Raw genomic sequence first — 12854 nt, 5'->3', positions numbered from 1 at the left:
AGTTTTCTGAATGTTGAATTTTAAGTTAGTTTTTTCACTCTCCTCTTTCATTTTCAAGAGGCTCTTTAGTTCCTCTTTGCTTTCTGCCATTAAGTTGGTGTCATCTGTATGTTTGAGGTTATTGATATTTCTCCTGGCTATTTTGATTCCAGCTTGTGCTTCATTCAGCCTGGCATTTTGCATGATGTACTCTGCATAGAAGTTAAATAAGCAGTGTGACAATATACAGTCTTGATGTACTCCTTTCCCAATTTGAAACCAGTTTGTTGTTCCATGTCCAGTTCTAACTGTTGCTTCTTGACCTGCATACAGGTTTCTCAGGAGGCAGGTAAGGTGGTCTGGTATTCCCATCTCTGTAAGAATTTTCCACAGTTTGTTGTCATCCAGACAGTCAAAGGCTTTAGCATCATCAATGAAGCAGAAGTAGATGTTTTTCTGAAATTCCCTTGCTTTTTCTATGATCCAACAGATGTTGCTAATCTGATCTCTGGCTCCTCTGCCTTTTCTAAATCAAACTTGTACATCTGGAATTTATCGGCTCACGTACTGTTGAAGTCTAACTTGAAGGATTTTGAACATTACCTTGTTAGCATGTAAAATGAATGCAATTGTGCAGTAAGTTGAACATTCTTTGTCACTGCCATTCTTTGGGATTGGAATAAAAACTGACCTTTTCCAGTCCTGTGACTACTGCTGAGTTTTCCATATTTGCTGGTATATTGAGTGCAGCACTTTAATAGAATCAAATTTTAGGATTTGAAATAGCTCAGCTGGGATTCCATCACCTCCACTAGCTTTGTTTGTAGTAATGCTTCCTAAGGCCCACCTGACTTCACACTCAGGATGTCTGGCTCTAGGTGAGTGCCTAAACCATTGTGGTTGTCCTGGTCATTAAGACCTTTTGTGTATAGTTCTTCTGTATAGTCTTGCCACCTCTTCTTAATCCCTTCTGTTTCTATTAGGTCCATACCATTTCTTTCTTTTGTTGTGCCCATCTTTGCATTAAATGTTCCCTTGGTATCTCTAATTTTCTTGAAGTGATCTCTAGTCTTTCCCATTCTAATGTTTTTCTCTGTTTATTTGCATTGTTTACTTAAGGCTTTCTTATCTTTCCTTGCTATTCTTTGGAACTCTGCATTCAGATGAATATATCTTTCCTTTTCTCATTTGCTTTGCACTTCTTTTCTCAGCTATTTGTAAGGCCTTCTCAGACAACCATTTTGACTTTTTGCATTTCTACTTCTTGGGGATAGTTTTGATCACCACCTCCTGCACCATTTTACGAACTTCTGGCCATTGTTCTTCAAGTGCTCTGTCTACCAGGCCTAATTCCTTGAATCTATTTGTCACTTCCACTGTATAATCATAAGGGATTTTATGTAGGTCATACCTGAATGGCCTAGTGGCTTTTCCCTACTTTTTTAAGTCTGAATTTTGTGATAAGTTCCAAAAAAAAAAACCCATGTCCAGGAACAAAGGAGAAGCTGCAACAAGACCATAGGAGGGGCACAACCACATTTAAAATCAAACCTCATACCTACCAGAGATTTTTGGAGGGCACAAGTAAAACCTTGCGGGCACCAGGACCCAGTGAAAGGAGCAGTGACCCCATAGGAGACTGAGCCAGACCCGCCTGTGAGTGTTTGATGATGTCCTGGGGAGGCGTGCGCCAGCAGTGGCCTGCGATGGGGACGGGGCAGCAGCAGCCTGGGAGCACGGTGTGTGGTGCAAGCCCTCTTAAAGGGGACTGCATTAGCCCCACTCTAGAGCTACCAGGTGGGTGATCTACAAACTGGGGAACGATTATACCAAAGAAGTTCTCCCACTGTTGCAAAACTTCTAGGCCCCACAACAGACTTCTGGTTTAACCTGGGAATCTGGTGAAGGGACTAAAAATCCCAAGGGAATCTGACTTTGAAAGTTAGCAGGATTTGATTACAGAACTTCCACAAGACTGGGGACAAAGAGACTCTTCTGGGGCACAATAAAGCCTTGTACACATCAGGGCCCAGGAGAAAGGAGCAGTGACCCTGCAAGAGACGGAGCCAGACTTGCCTGTGAGTGTTTTGGAGTCTGGTGGAGGCATGAGTCAAAAGTGGCCTGCCACAGGGTCAGGGCACTGATGGCAGCAGTCCTGGGGGTGCAGCATGCTGGCATAAGTCCTTTTGTTCAAGGTCAAAATTACCACCATACCCCTACCACAGTTTGGCCTCAGGCCACCCCCTCCACCACCCACACCCCCCCATCAGTAGAAAATTGGACTAAAAATTTAATGAGCACAGCCCTGCCCACCAGAGCAAGACCCAGTTTTCCTCACAGCCAGTCCCTCCCGTCAGGAAGCTTCCACAAGCCTCTTATAAGTTTACCCTTCATCAGAGAGCAGACAGAATGAAAACCACAATCACAGAAAACTAACCAAAATGATCACATGGATCACAGATTTCTGTAACTCAATGAAACTATAAGCCATGCCATGTGGGGCCATCCAAGACAGATGGATCATGGTGGAGAGTTCTGACAAAGCATGGTCCACTGGAGAAGGGAATGGCAAACCACTTCAGCATTCTTGCCTTGAGAACCCCATGAACAGTATGAAGAGGCAAAAAGATAGGACACTGAAAGATGAACCCAACCCCCTAGGTTGGTAGGTGTCCAATATGCTACTGGAGAAGAGCAGAGAAAGCTCCAGAAGGAATGAAGAGGCTGAGCCAAAGTGGAAATGATGCCCAGTTGTAGACGTGTCTTGTGGTGAAAGTTAAGTCTGATGCCGTAAAGAACAATACTACATAGGAACCTGGAATTAAGGTCCATGAATCAAGGTTAATTGGAAGCAGTCAAACAGATGGCAAGAGTGAACATCAACATTTTAGGAATCAGTGAACTAAAATGGACCGGAATGGGCAAATTTAACTCAGATGACCATTATATCTACTACTGTGGGCAAGAATCCCTTAGAAGAAATGGAATAGCCCTCATAGTCAACAAAAGAGTCTGAAATGCAGTGCAATCTCAAAAACGACAGAATGACCTTGATTCATTTCCAAGGGAAACCATTCAATGTCATAGTCATATGTAGTATTATGTACATATGTAGTAATATGTAGCATAGTAATCCAAGTCTATGCCCCAACCACTAATGCTGAAGTTGAACAGTTTTATGAAGACCTACCAGACCTTCTAGAACAAACACCTAAAAAGATGTCCTTTTTTTGCATAGGAATGCAAAAATAGGAAGTGAAGAGATACCTGGAGTAACAGGCGAGTTTGGCCTTGGAGTACAAATGAAGCAGGGCAAAGGCTAACAGAGTTTTGCCGAGAAGGCACTGGTCATAGCAAACACTCCAGTATTCTAGTCTAAAATCCCATAGACAGAGGAGCTTGGTGTGCTATAGTCCAAAGTGTCATGAAGACTACAAGAGACATCTGTGCATTAATTCCAAACAAACAAAAATCCAGGACCAGATGTGCATTAATTCTGTATCCTGTAATTTTACCAAATTCATTGATTAGCTCTAGTAGTTTTCTTAGAGCTTCCATGCTGGCTCAGATGGTAAAGAATCCACCTCCAATGAGGGAGACCTGAGTTTGATTCTTGGATTGGGAAGATCCCCTGGAGGAGGTCATGGCAACCCACTCCAGTATTCTTGCCTGGAGAATCCTCATGGACAGAGGAACCTTGTAGGCTGCAGTCCATGGGGTCACAAAGAGTTGGACACAACTGACTGACTAAGCACAGCAGTTTTCTGGTGGCATCTTTAGGATTTTCTGTGTATAGTATCACGTCATCTGCAAACAGTGACAATTTTACTCCTTTTCCATTTTAGATTCCTTTTATTTCATTTTCTTCTCTGATTGCTGTGGCTAGGACTTCCAAAACTGTTAATATGTTGGATAATAGTGGTGAAAATGGACATCCTTGTCTTTTTCCTGATCTAGGGGGAAATGCTTTCAGTTTTTCACCATTAAGAATGATGTTTGCTGTGGGTTTATCAAATATGGCTTTTACTCTGTTGAGATAGATTCCCTCTATACCCATTTTCTAGAGAGTTTTCATCACAAATGGGTATAGAATTTTGTCAAAAACTTTTTCTGCATCTATTGAGATGATCATATTTTTACTCTTCAGTGTTAATTTGGTGTATCATGTTGATTGATTTGCATATGTTGAACAATTCTTGCATCCCTGGGGAAAATCTCACTTGATTGTGGTGTATGATCCTTTTAATGCGTTGTTAGATTTATTTGCTTGTATTTTGTTGAGAATTTTTATGGCTGTCAGGAAGCATTTAACAGGAGGCTTCCTGTGTGCTGTTTTGGATCTGTCAGGAATTTATGTTCCTTATTAATTCCTGAATACTCAGGAATAAGAGGAGAGGCAAGCCTCTCCCGGGACTGAGGAATCCAGGCATTTCCTTCATTAGTGTTTCTATACGGTGATAAGCACCCTCTTCCTTGTGAACCATATGGTAAAAGTGATTGTTTACAACTCTCTCTCTCTTTAATATGGATCGCCTATGTTTTGTAAGTCTGGAATTTTAATCTTTATCTTTGCTGAGAATAACTACCTTGTAAGACAGTATATATGCCCACACCATGTTCATTAAAACACCTTTGCTCCATCAGAGCTCTGGTCTCCGTGTCTGTCTTTCTCTTTCTTTCTCTCTCTCTCAGGCTATTTCTTTGGAGCGCAGAGGCTCTCTGAGTTCACTTTCCTGCCCAGGCTTCTAAGACCCTCTTGAGAAGGCGCTCTGCGCCTTCACCCCATCGAGAGGGCGCCTGAGGCCTCCATGAACAGAGCAAGCCCCGTGCCAGGGACTTTATTGGCTTTTTGTGTAAACCAAGGAATATCAGCCTCTTTCTCTCCTTTACTTTCTTACCGTCGACTCCGGACCATCAGGCTCTGGTCCATTAAGGGACCTCAACATATGGCTATGTTCATCAGTGATATTGGTCTATAATTTTCTTGTTTTCTTTTTTGATATATTTGTCTGGTTTTGGCATTAGGATGATAGCAACCTCACAGAATGAATTTGGGAGTGTTCCTGCCTCTGCATTTTTTGGGGAAGTGTTTGAGAAGGAGAGATGTTAGTTCTTCTCTAAATGTTTGATAGAATTCGCCTGTGAAGCTATCTGGTCCTGGACTTTTGTTTGTTTGAAAGTTTTTAAATCACAGTTTCAATTTTATTACTTGTGATTGGTCTGTTCATGATTTCTATTTCTTTCTGGTTCGGTCTTAGAATGTTGTACTTTTCTAAGAATTTGTCCATTTCTTACAGGTTGTCCATTTTATTGGCAACTATAGTTGCTTGTAAGAAATTTCATTCTTTTACAGAGCTGAGTAGATGCAACCCATTCGATACTTCAGATACATTTTGCAAGGGATAGTTAGGCTCATTTCCTCCAAGGAAGTTGGGAAATGGGCATTATATTCATTGATGATTATTAAGAGGGTCCAAATATGCCACCCCAAACTATGCCACTTTGGCATATGGATTATTTTGAGCTGATGCCAACTGAGAATCAATAGATGTAGAAATATACCTTCTCAGAGCTTCCCTTATCTAACTAAAAGCAGACACTTCTGAGAAATTAGGACTGCCAGAAAGCCCCTTCCTGAGGGAATTTTATGGGCATGAAGAAGATGGAAAGTTAGCACCCTGATAAGTAACAAACAAACCTTATTAAATGACATTTACCTGCCATACATTTGTTACTCATCTTCCCACAATATAATACCTTTTGGTAAAATGATATATAAGCTTCTGAGTCAAACCATTTCTTGGATTTTCACTTTTTGCTATAAGTCTCCACAAGCATGTAAAAATATTAACATCAATACAATTTGAATGCCTTTTCCCCTGTTAATCTGTCTTTTGTCATGTTAATTTGCAGGCCTCAGATACTGAATCTAAGAGGGGAGAGGAAAAGTTTTTTCCTTCCCTACAATTATGTTTCAGAGATGAGTTCCAGGTGCTTGGGGAAACATTCCTGAGATATGAGACTAGAAAGTTTAGCCACTAAAAAGATTTACATAGATGTGAAAAGGGCAGAGAAAGAAATTACGAAAGAAAAAGAAGGGGGGACATGTCCCCTTAATTTCCACAGAGAGAATTAAGTTGTTTATTTTTAATTTGTATTTTCTTTTGTACATCAGGTTGTACAAAACCTGTTGCCCTCATACCAGCATGATGTGGGATATGTAAGAAGTATTTGTAAAAATATTGTATCAGCCCAAGACATTCATTATTAATGTCCTATTTGTTTGCCTCAGGTTACTGGGCAGAAAAATATATCACCTTCATGATAAAATAATTGGAAACAATCTAAAAGCTTCAAAGGGGAAAATGTGAAGTCATTAAGAAGAATCAGATAGTTCTTACATGTCCTGGTAACTTGGTAGGTTTAACTAAAGGCAAGTTGTAGAACAGTATGCATAATATGGCATCATTTAGATAAAAATAATACACCCTTGAATATGCACCTTTTAAAGAATATACAAGAAATTCAATCTCAAAAATGGAAACTTGGAACTGAGAAAACCTTCAGTTGAGAGAGACTCAAAATTTCACTATCAGCCTTTTGGAGTTAAGTTTTTTACCATTTCCATGGTTTCTGAAAATAAAATTAAAAAAATATATAAGTAACAGCAGCCACGTAAATTCTGAAACATGTCTTATGTCTACTATTACAAGGTAAGTATGACTGGAAATGACTGAACTCTTTCCCAGAATAAAACCGATCCAGGTACATGTTTAAACAAAAGGCCAATGTCTGCTTTTCCAGATAGATGTTCTTTCTTTTCCTGTCTTATGTTTATCGGACAACACCATGAATTTGCTTAAAATAAAAGTCAACTTTCCTCTTACTGTCACCAGTGGTCACTCAGCCAACAGGTCTTTCTGAGTTCTCACAGATGATTTCTCCTCCATGGCACCTTTATAAGACTTGTGCCTCAAGAGGTCACAGAATAGCAGGTATGATTTATACCATGAGGCCCTCCTTTAACCAAGGAGCGGCCAAAATCTGAGGTTCTCCTGCTCACCACGTGACGTGCCACCCAGGGTCAAGACCAGCAACTTCCTTTTTAGTTCAAAGAGACTCTATAGAACCATCTGCAAAACTCCTATTGACATAAAATTGCCATAGTGAAGTGAGTGAAAATCGTTCAGTCATGTCTGACTCTTTGTGACCCCATGAACTATACAGTCCATGGAATTCTCCAGGCCAGAATACTGGAGTGGGTAGCCTTTCCCTTCTCCAGGGGATCTTCCCAACACAGGGATAGAACACAGGGCTCCTGCATTGCAGGCAGATTCTTTACCAGCTGAGCCACCAGGGAAGCCCAAGAATACTGGAGTGGGTACCCTATCCCCTCAGCAGATCTTTCTGACCCAGGGACCAAATCGGGGTCTCCTGCATTGCAGGTGGATTCTTCACCAGCTGAGCTACCAGTTAGTTAGTTAGTTCAGTTGCTCAGTTGTGTCTGATTCTTTGCGACCCCATGAATCGAAGCATGCCAGGCCTCTCTGTTCATCACCAACTCCCGGAGTTCACTCAAACTCATGTGCATTGAGTCAGTGATACCATCCAGACGTCTCATCCTCTGTCATCCCCTTCTCCTCCTGCCCACAATCCCTCCCAGCATCAGGGTCTTTTCCAATGAGTCAACTCTTCCCATGAGGTGGCCAAAGTATTGGAGTTTCAGCTTTAGCATCATTCCTTCCAAAGAAATTCCAGGACTGGTCTCCTTTAGGATGGACTGGTTGGATCTCCTTGCAGTCCAAGGGACTGTCAAGAGTCTTCTCCAACACCACAGTTCAAAAGCATCAATTCTTCAGCTCTCAGCTTTCTTCACAGTCCAACCCTCACATCCATACATGACCACAGGAAAAACCATAGCCTTGACTAGATGGACCTTTGTTGGCAAAGTAATGTCTCTGCTTTTGAATATGCTATCTAGGTTGGTCATAACTTTCCTTCCAAGGAGTACGCATCTTTTAATTTCATGGCTGCAGTCACCATCTGCAGTGATTTTGGAGCCTAAAAAAATAAAGTCTGACACTGTTTCCACTGTTTCCCCATCTATTTCCCATGAAGTGATGGGACCGGATTCCATGATCTTAGTTTTTTGAATGTTGAACTTTAAGCCAACTTTTTCATTCTCCTTTCACTTTCAAGAAGCTTTTTAGTTCCTCTTCACTTTCTGCCATAAGGGTGGTGTCATCTGCATATCTGAGGTTATTGATATTTCTCCTGGCAATCTTGATTCCAGCTTGTGCTTCCTCCAGCCCAGCGTTTCTCATGATGTACTCTGCATATAAGTTAAATAAGCAGGGTGACAATATACAGCCTTGACATACTCCTTTTCCTATATGGAACCAGTCTGTTGTTCCATGTCCACTTCTGACTGTTGCTTCCTGACCTGCATATAGGTTTCTCAAGAGGCAGGTCAGGTGATCTGGTATTCACATCTCTTTCAGAATTTTCCACAGTTTATTGTGATCCACACAGGGAAGCCCATAATTGGCATATAACAATGCATGAATGTAGGGTGTATGTGTTGATTTGATACATTTATATATTGCAATATAATTACAACCATAACACTAATTAACACCTCTTAATTAACACTACTTATTAATATCACATAATCAGCATTGCTTATTTGTAGAAGGAACAATTAAGATCTAATCTCTTAGCAACTTTAGGTTTATAATACAGAACTGGTGACCATAATCATTATACTGTGCAATAGATCTCTAGGACTTATTTATCTACTGGTTACAAGTTTATACCTTAAGCAACATCTCCCCTCTTCCCTCTCCACAGGACCTGGATCCAGGAAGCTGGTACTGCAATCTAGGCAGAACAGAGTTTTCCAATAGGTCACCACTTGCCTGTCCCCCTCCTTATGAGGACATACAGGTTTCTTGTCTGATGGACCCCCCAGGAACTCTTTCTGATGGCCCACCTGCCCTGTCCTTGAGAAAGAATGCAGGTAGAAACTGAATGAAGCAGAGGAAGGAGCCCTGGCTCACATTCATCGCTTCCCAGATACAGAGAGTACAAACTGGACAGAGAGTCATAGCGGCTCTCATCTGGGAAGAAAGGCTTCCAGAAATGGGTAACCCCGGATACCTAAACAGAAAAATCCTCTGCATCTAGTAAAATCAGCTCTGGGCCATCGTGGACTGAAGGGTCGTGTATCAGCTTGCTGTCTTCTCCCTTATCCCAGGAGACTGTGCACAGCCCCTCTGCTGGGAGTTAGCTGTTGCAGTGAGCCCACAAATCCAACAGAGGAGAGTCCAGACAAGCTCCGTGTTCTCAGGCTGCCTGGACTGGGATGTCCACTGGGTTGCTACCACTTCCTAAGGTAGCTGAGGCCCAAACAGATGCTACTAGCCGTCACTAAGGAGACCTGTGTCTTGGGTCCCAGTGGCTCAAAATAACTGAGGGTTTTTTTAAGCCAGAGGGTCACCCACTGGCATTTTCTGGAGTAACTGGCTTTGAGAGCTGGTGACCCCCATCCTGGCAGTTGGCAATGTTCCAGATGGTAGAGTCTGTAAACTGGCCTCCTCAAAGAAGATGCATTGAAGTAAAATCCCCAGAGAGGCTAAAGGGGCTCAGGACACGCCATCCCAAAATAGGCTCCTTTGCTCTACTGATGAATTTGAGCTTCTCTCTCTGTTTACAAAAGGGAAACGCCACCCACTCCAGCATTCTGGCCTGGAGAATTCCATGGACTTTATAGTCCACAGGGTCACAAAGAGTCGGGCACGACTGAGCGACTTTCACTTCACTCTGCTTATAAGCAGGGCAGAAGTTTCCCATTTTTATAGAAAATCTCCATTTGTAAAGGTACTCCCTCTCTCTCATACCAGGAAAAAAAGGAGAGGGACTCACCACCTGAGATGGGACTGAGACGAGTCCGCACAAAAGCCCTTATCTGTCACTGGTTACTCCCATACATTTCCTGTGGCTTCCCTGGTGGCTCAGTTGGTAAAGAGTCTGCCCACAGTGTGGGAGACCTGGGTTTGATCCCTGGGTCAGGAAGATCCCCTGGAGAAGGAAATGGCATTTCACTCCAGTATTCTTGCCTGGAGAATTCCATGGAATGAGGAGCCTGGTGGTCTATAGTTCATGGGGTCACAAAGAGTCGGACATGACTAAATGACTAACTTTCTTTCACTTTCACACATTTCCTTAGTTACCTTCCCACAATCCCCTCCTCCAAACCCAGAAGTACAGATCCCGTTTTCTTAGTCTAGTCACTTCTCCCCAGTTTATTGTCCTTTTTTAAAAAAATGGTAAATAATCCCAGGGTGTAGCCACCAATTTCTGTTTTCAATTCTTTCTAGGAGTGGCCATATACATAGACTTAAAAACATATGAGAAAAATCGGTATCCTTTTCTTCTATTAACCCACTCCAGTGTTCTTGGGCTTCCCTGGTGGCTCAGCTGGTAAGGAATCCGCCTGCAATGCAGGAGACCTGGGTTCAATCCCTAGGTTGGGAAGATCCCTTGGAGAACAGAAAGGCTACCCGCTCCAGTATTCTGGCTGGGAGAATTCCACGGACAGTCCATGGGGTCACAAAGAGTCAGACACGACTGGGCGACTTTCACTTTCACTAATCTGTCTGCTGTCAGTTTAATTCATAAAGCTTGGGAAAGCGTAAGAGGATGGGTGGAAAATGTTTTTCCCCTCCCCTACAAGGCCCATGATGCACATACAGTAGATGTGAGAAATAACCTTTGTTTGGTGCATCGTCAGGATGTGGGGCTGTTTGTTACTACAACAAACTCCTTACAGGTACAGCAGGCTGTCTATGGTAACTACAGAGAAAAACCATCGTGTTAGTGGAATGTCTGCAAACCAGGCCAAGGCAGAACGGCTAAAGAATGGACAACCTGTTGGAGAGGGTCAGTGGGTAAAGTGTGGGGGAAACAAATGGATACCTCCGGATACTGAAGGGCTACATGAGATAGAAGAAAGAGAGGAGTACTCTGTTATTTTAAAAGGAACACCTGGAACCAGGCCTGGACGTTGCAGGGCTGCAGATACTTGACCTAAGCCCATTCCCACCTGATTCCTGAAGAGGATAGGCGTACGTCTTATTCACCAGGAGGTGGGTGCCTGTTTTGAGGATAACTGTATGAAGGACCCCACTTTGACAAGACGGGTAGAACATCAGGGTCCCATCTGAAAACCAAGACCCAACAGCTCTGTGGAATGACACCCCCAAAGTTATACTGTATGCATTTCAATTTTCCCAATATTACACTCCACAAAATACCAACTTCAAAGTTTCTAAGAATGCTGACAGTTCTCCCAGTCATTCTGGACGTCACAGCAAAGCATGCAAATGCCCATCAGCTCCCACAAACCAGAGGGCAACTTGCAGTGCCCCGAATTCTTAATGCAAGTTCAAGTTTAATCATGTTAAAGACTCTTCTTGACCAAATTCCAGCCAGGCTCTTCTGAGCCCTCATCTAGACAAGGCTTCTATGTTCATCTTGGGCTTCTGTGTTCATCCTGGGCAGTGCCTTTAGCAAAGGATCATGCTAGGTCAATTTAGTAAGAGATGCTCGATGCCCCCAACCCATGATGTCTAGTTTTTTATCCCCCACCTTTGGCTTATATGTACATCCTTGTATTTGTGCATCCTTGACCTACCTTGAGAAAAAATCCTGTTAGGCAGGCTGTAGGCCATTTGATGGCCTCCCAAAATTCATATATTAAAATTTAACCCCCAAGGTGCTGGTATGAGAAGGTGGGGCCTTTGTGGGAGGTGATTAGGTCAGGAAGGTAGAGCTAAAGAAACCCCAGAGAGTTCCCCGATTCCATGTGGGGACACAGTAAGAAGGCAAGTCCATGAACCATAAGGTGAGTTCTCACCAAATCTGTCAGCACTTTGATCTTACACTTCCAGCCTCCAGAACTGTGAGAAATGTCTGTTGTTTATAAGCCACTGAGAGAGTCAATTCTTAGGTAGGTTGATAAGAAGTCCAGGGTCCCCAAGGAGGAGAAAGCGGTCTGGGGCTCTCGAGGAGGAGAAAAGGATAAACTTTTTTCCTTCATTGCTTTGTCTTAGTCTATATAACAATGTATCTTGCTCAAGGACATGTTTCTCCTTAACAAGAACCTTCTGACTAATCTTGTTCTCTAATCTTATGTTTTAGGAGTGGGTCTAGTAAGACCTTTCTGTTGTTTGTTCTAATCTGGTTAACTAATATTATGGGAGTGGGTCTGCTAAGACTCTTTACTGTAATAAAGTATATAGCTCCCTTGATAAACTGGCAAGGGGGGGCATTCTTTGTCCCCCTCCTGAAGTCGATGTCAGAAGCTTTCTGTGTCCCTTTTTATACTTTGATAAAACACAAAAGCTCTTGAGTGATCAAGTTTGGTCCCTGGTCCCTCTATGGTATCCTATTCAGTTCAGTTCAGTCACTCAGTCATGTCTGACTCTTTGCAACCTCAAGGACTGCAGCATGCCAGGCCTCCCTGTCCATCACCAACTCCTGGAGTTTACCCAAACCCATGTCCATTGAGTCAGTAATGCCATCCAACCATCTCATCTTCTGTCATCCCCTTCTCCTTCCACCTTCAATCTTTCCCAGCATCAGGGTCTTTTCAAATTAGTCAATTCTTCTCATCAGGTGGCCAAAGTATTGGAGTTTCAGCTTCAGCATCAGTCCTTCCAATGAACACCCAGGACTGATCTCCTTTAGGATGGATCGGTTGGATCTCCTTGCAGTCCAAGGGACTCTTAAGAGTCCTCTCCAACACCACAGTTCAAAAGCATCAACTCTTTGGTGCTCAGCTTTCTTTATAGTCCAACTCTCACATCCATACA

This window comes from Bos indicus x Bos taurus, chromosome 7 (genome assembly GCF_003369695.1).
Source record: "Bos indicus x Bos taurus breed Angus x Brahman F1 hybrid chromosome 7, Bos_hybrid_MaternalHap_v2.0, whole genome shotgun sequence".
Classification (NCBI taxonomy): Eukaryota; Metazoa; Chordata; class Mammalia; order Artiodactyla; family Bovidae; genus Bos; species Bos indicus x Bos taurus.
The sequence above is the reverse complement of the archived record's forward strand: the minus strand, read 5'-3'. Positions refer to the sequence as shown.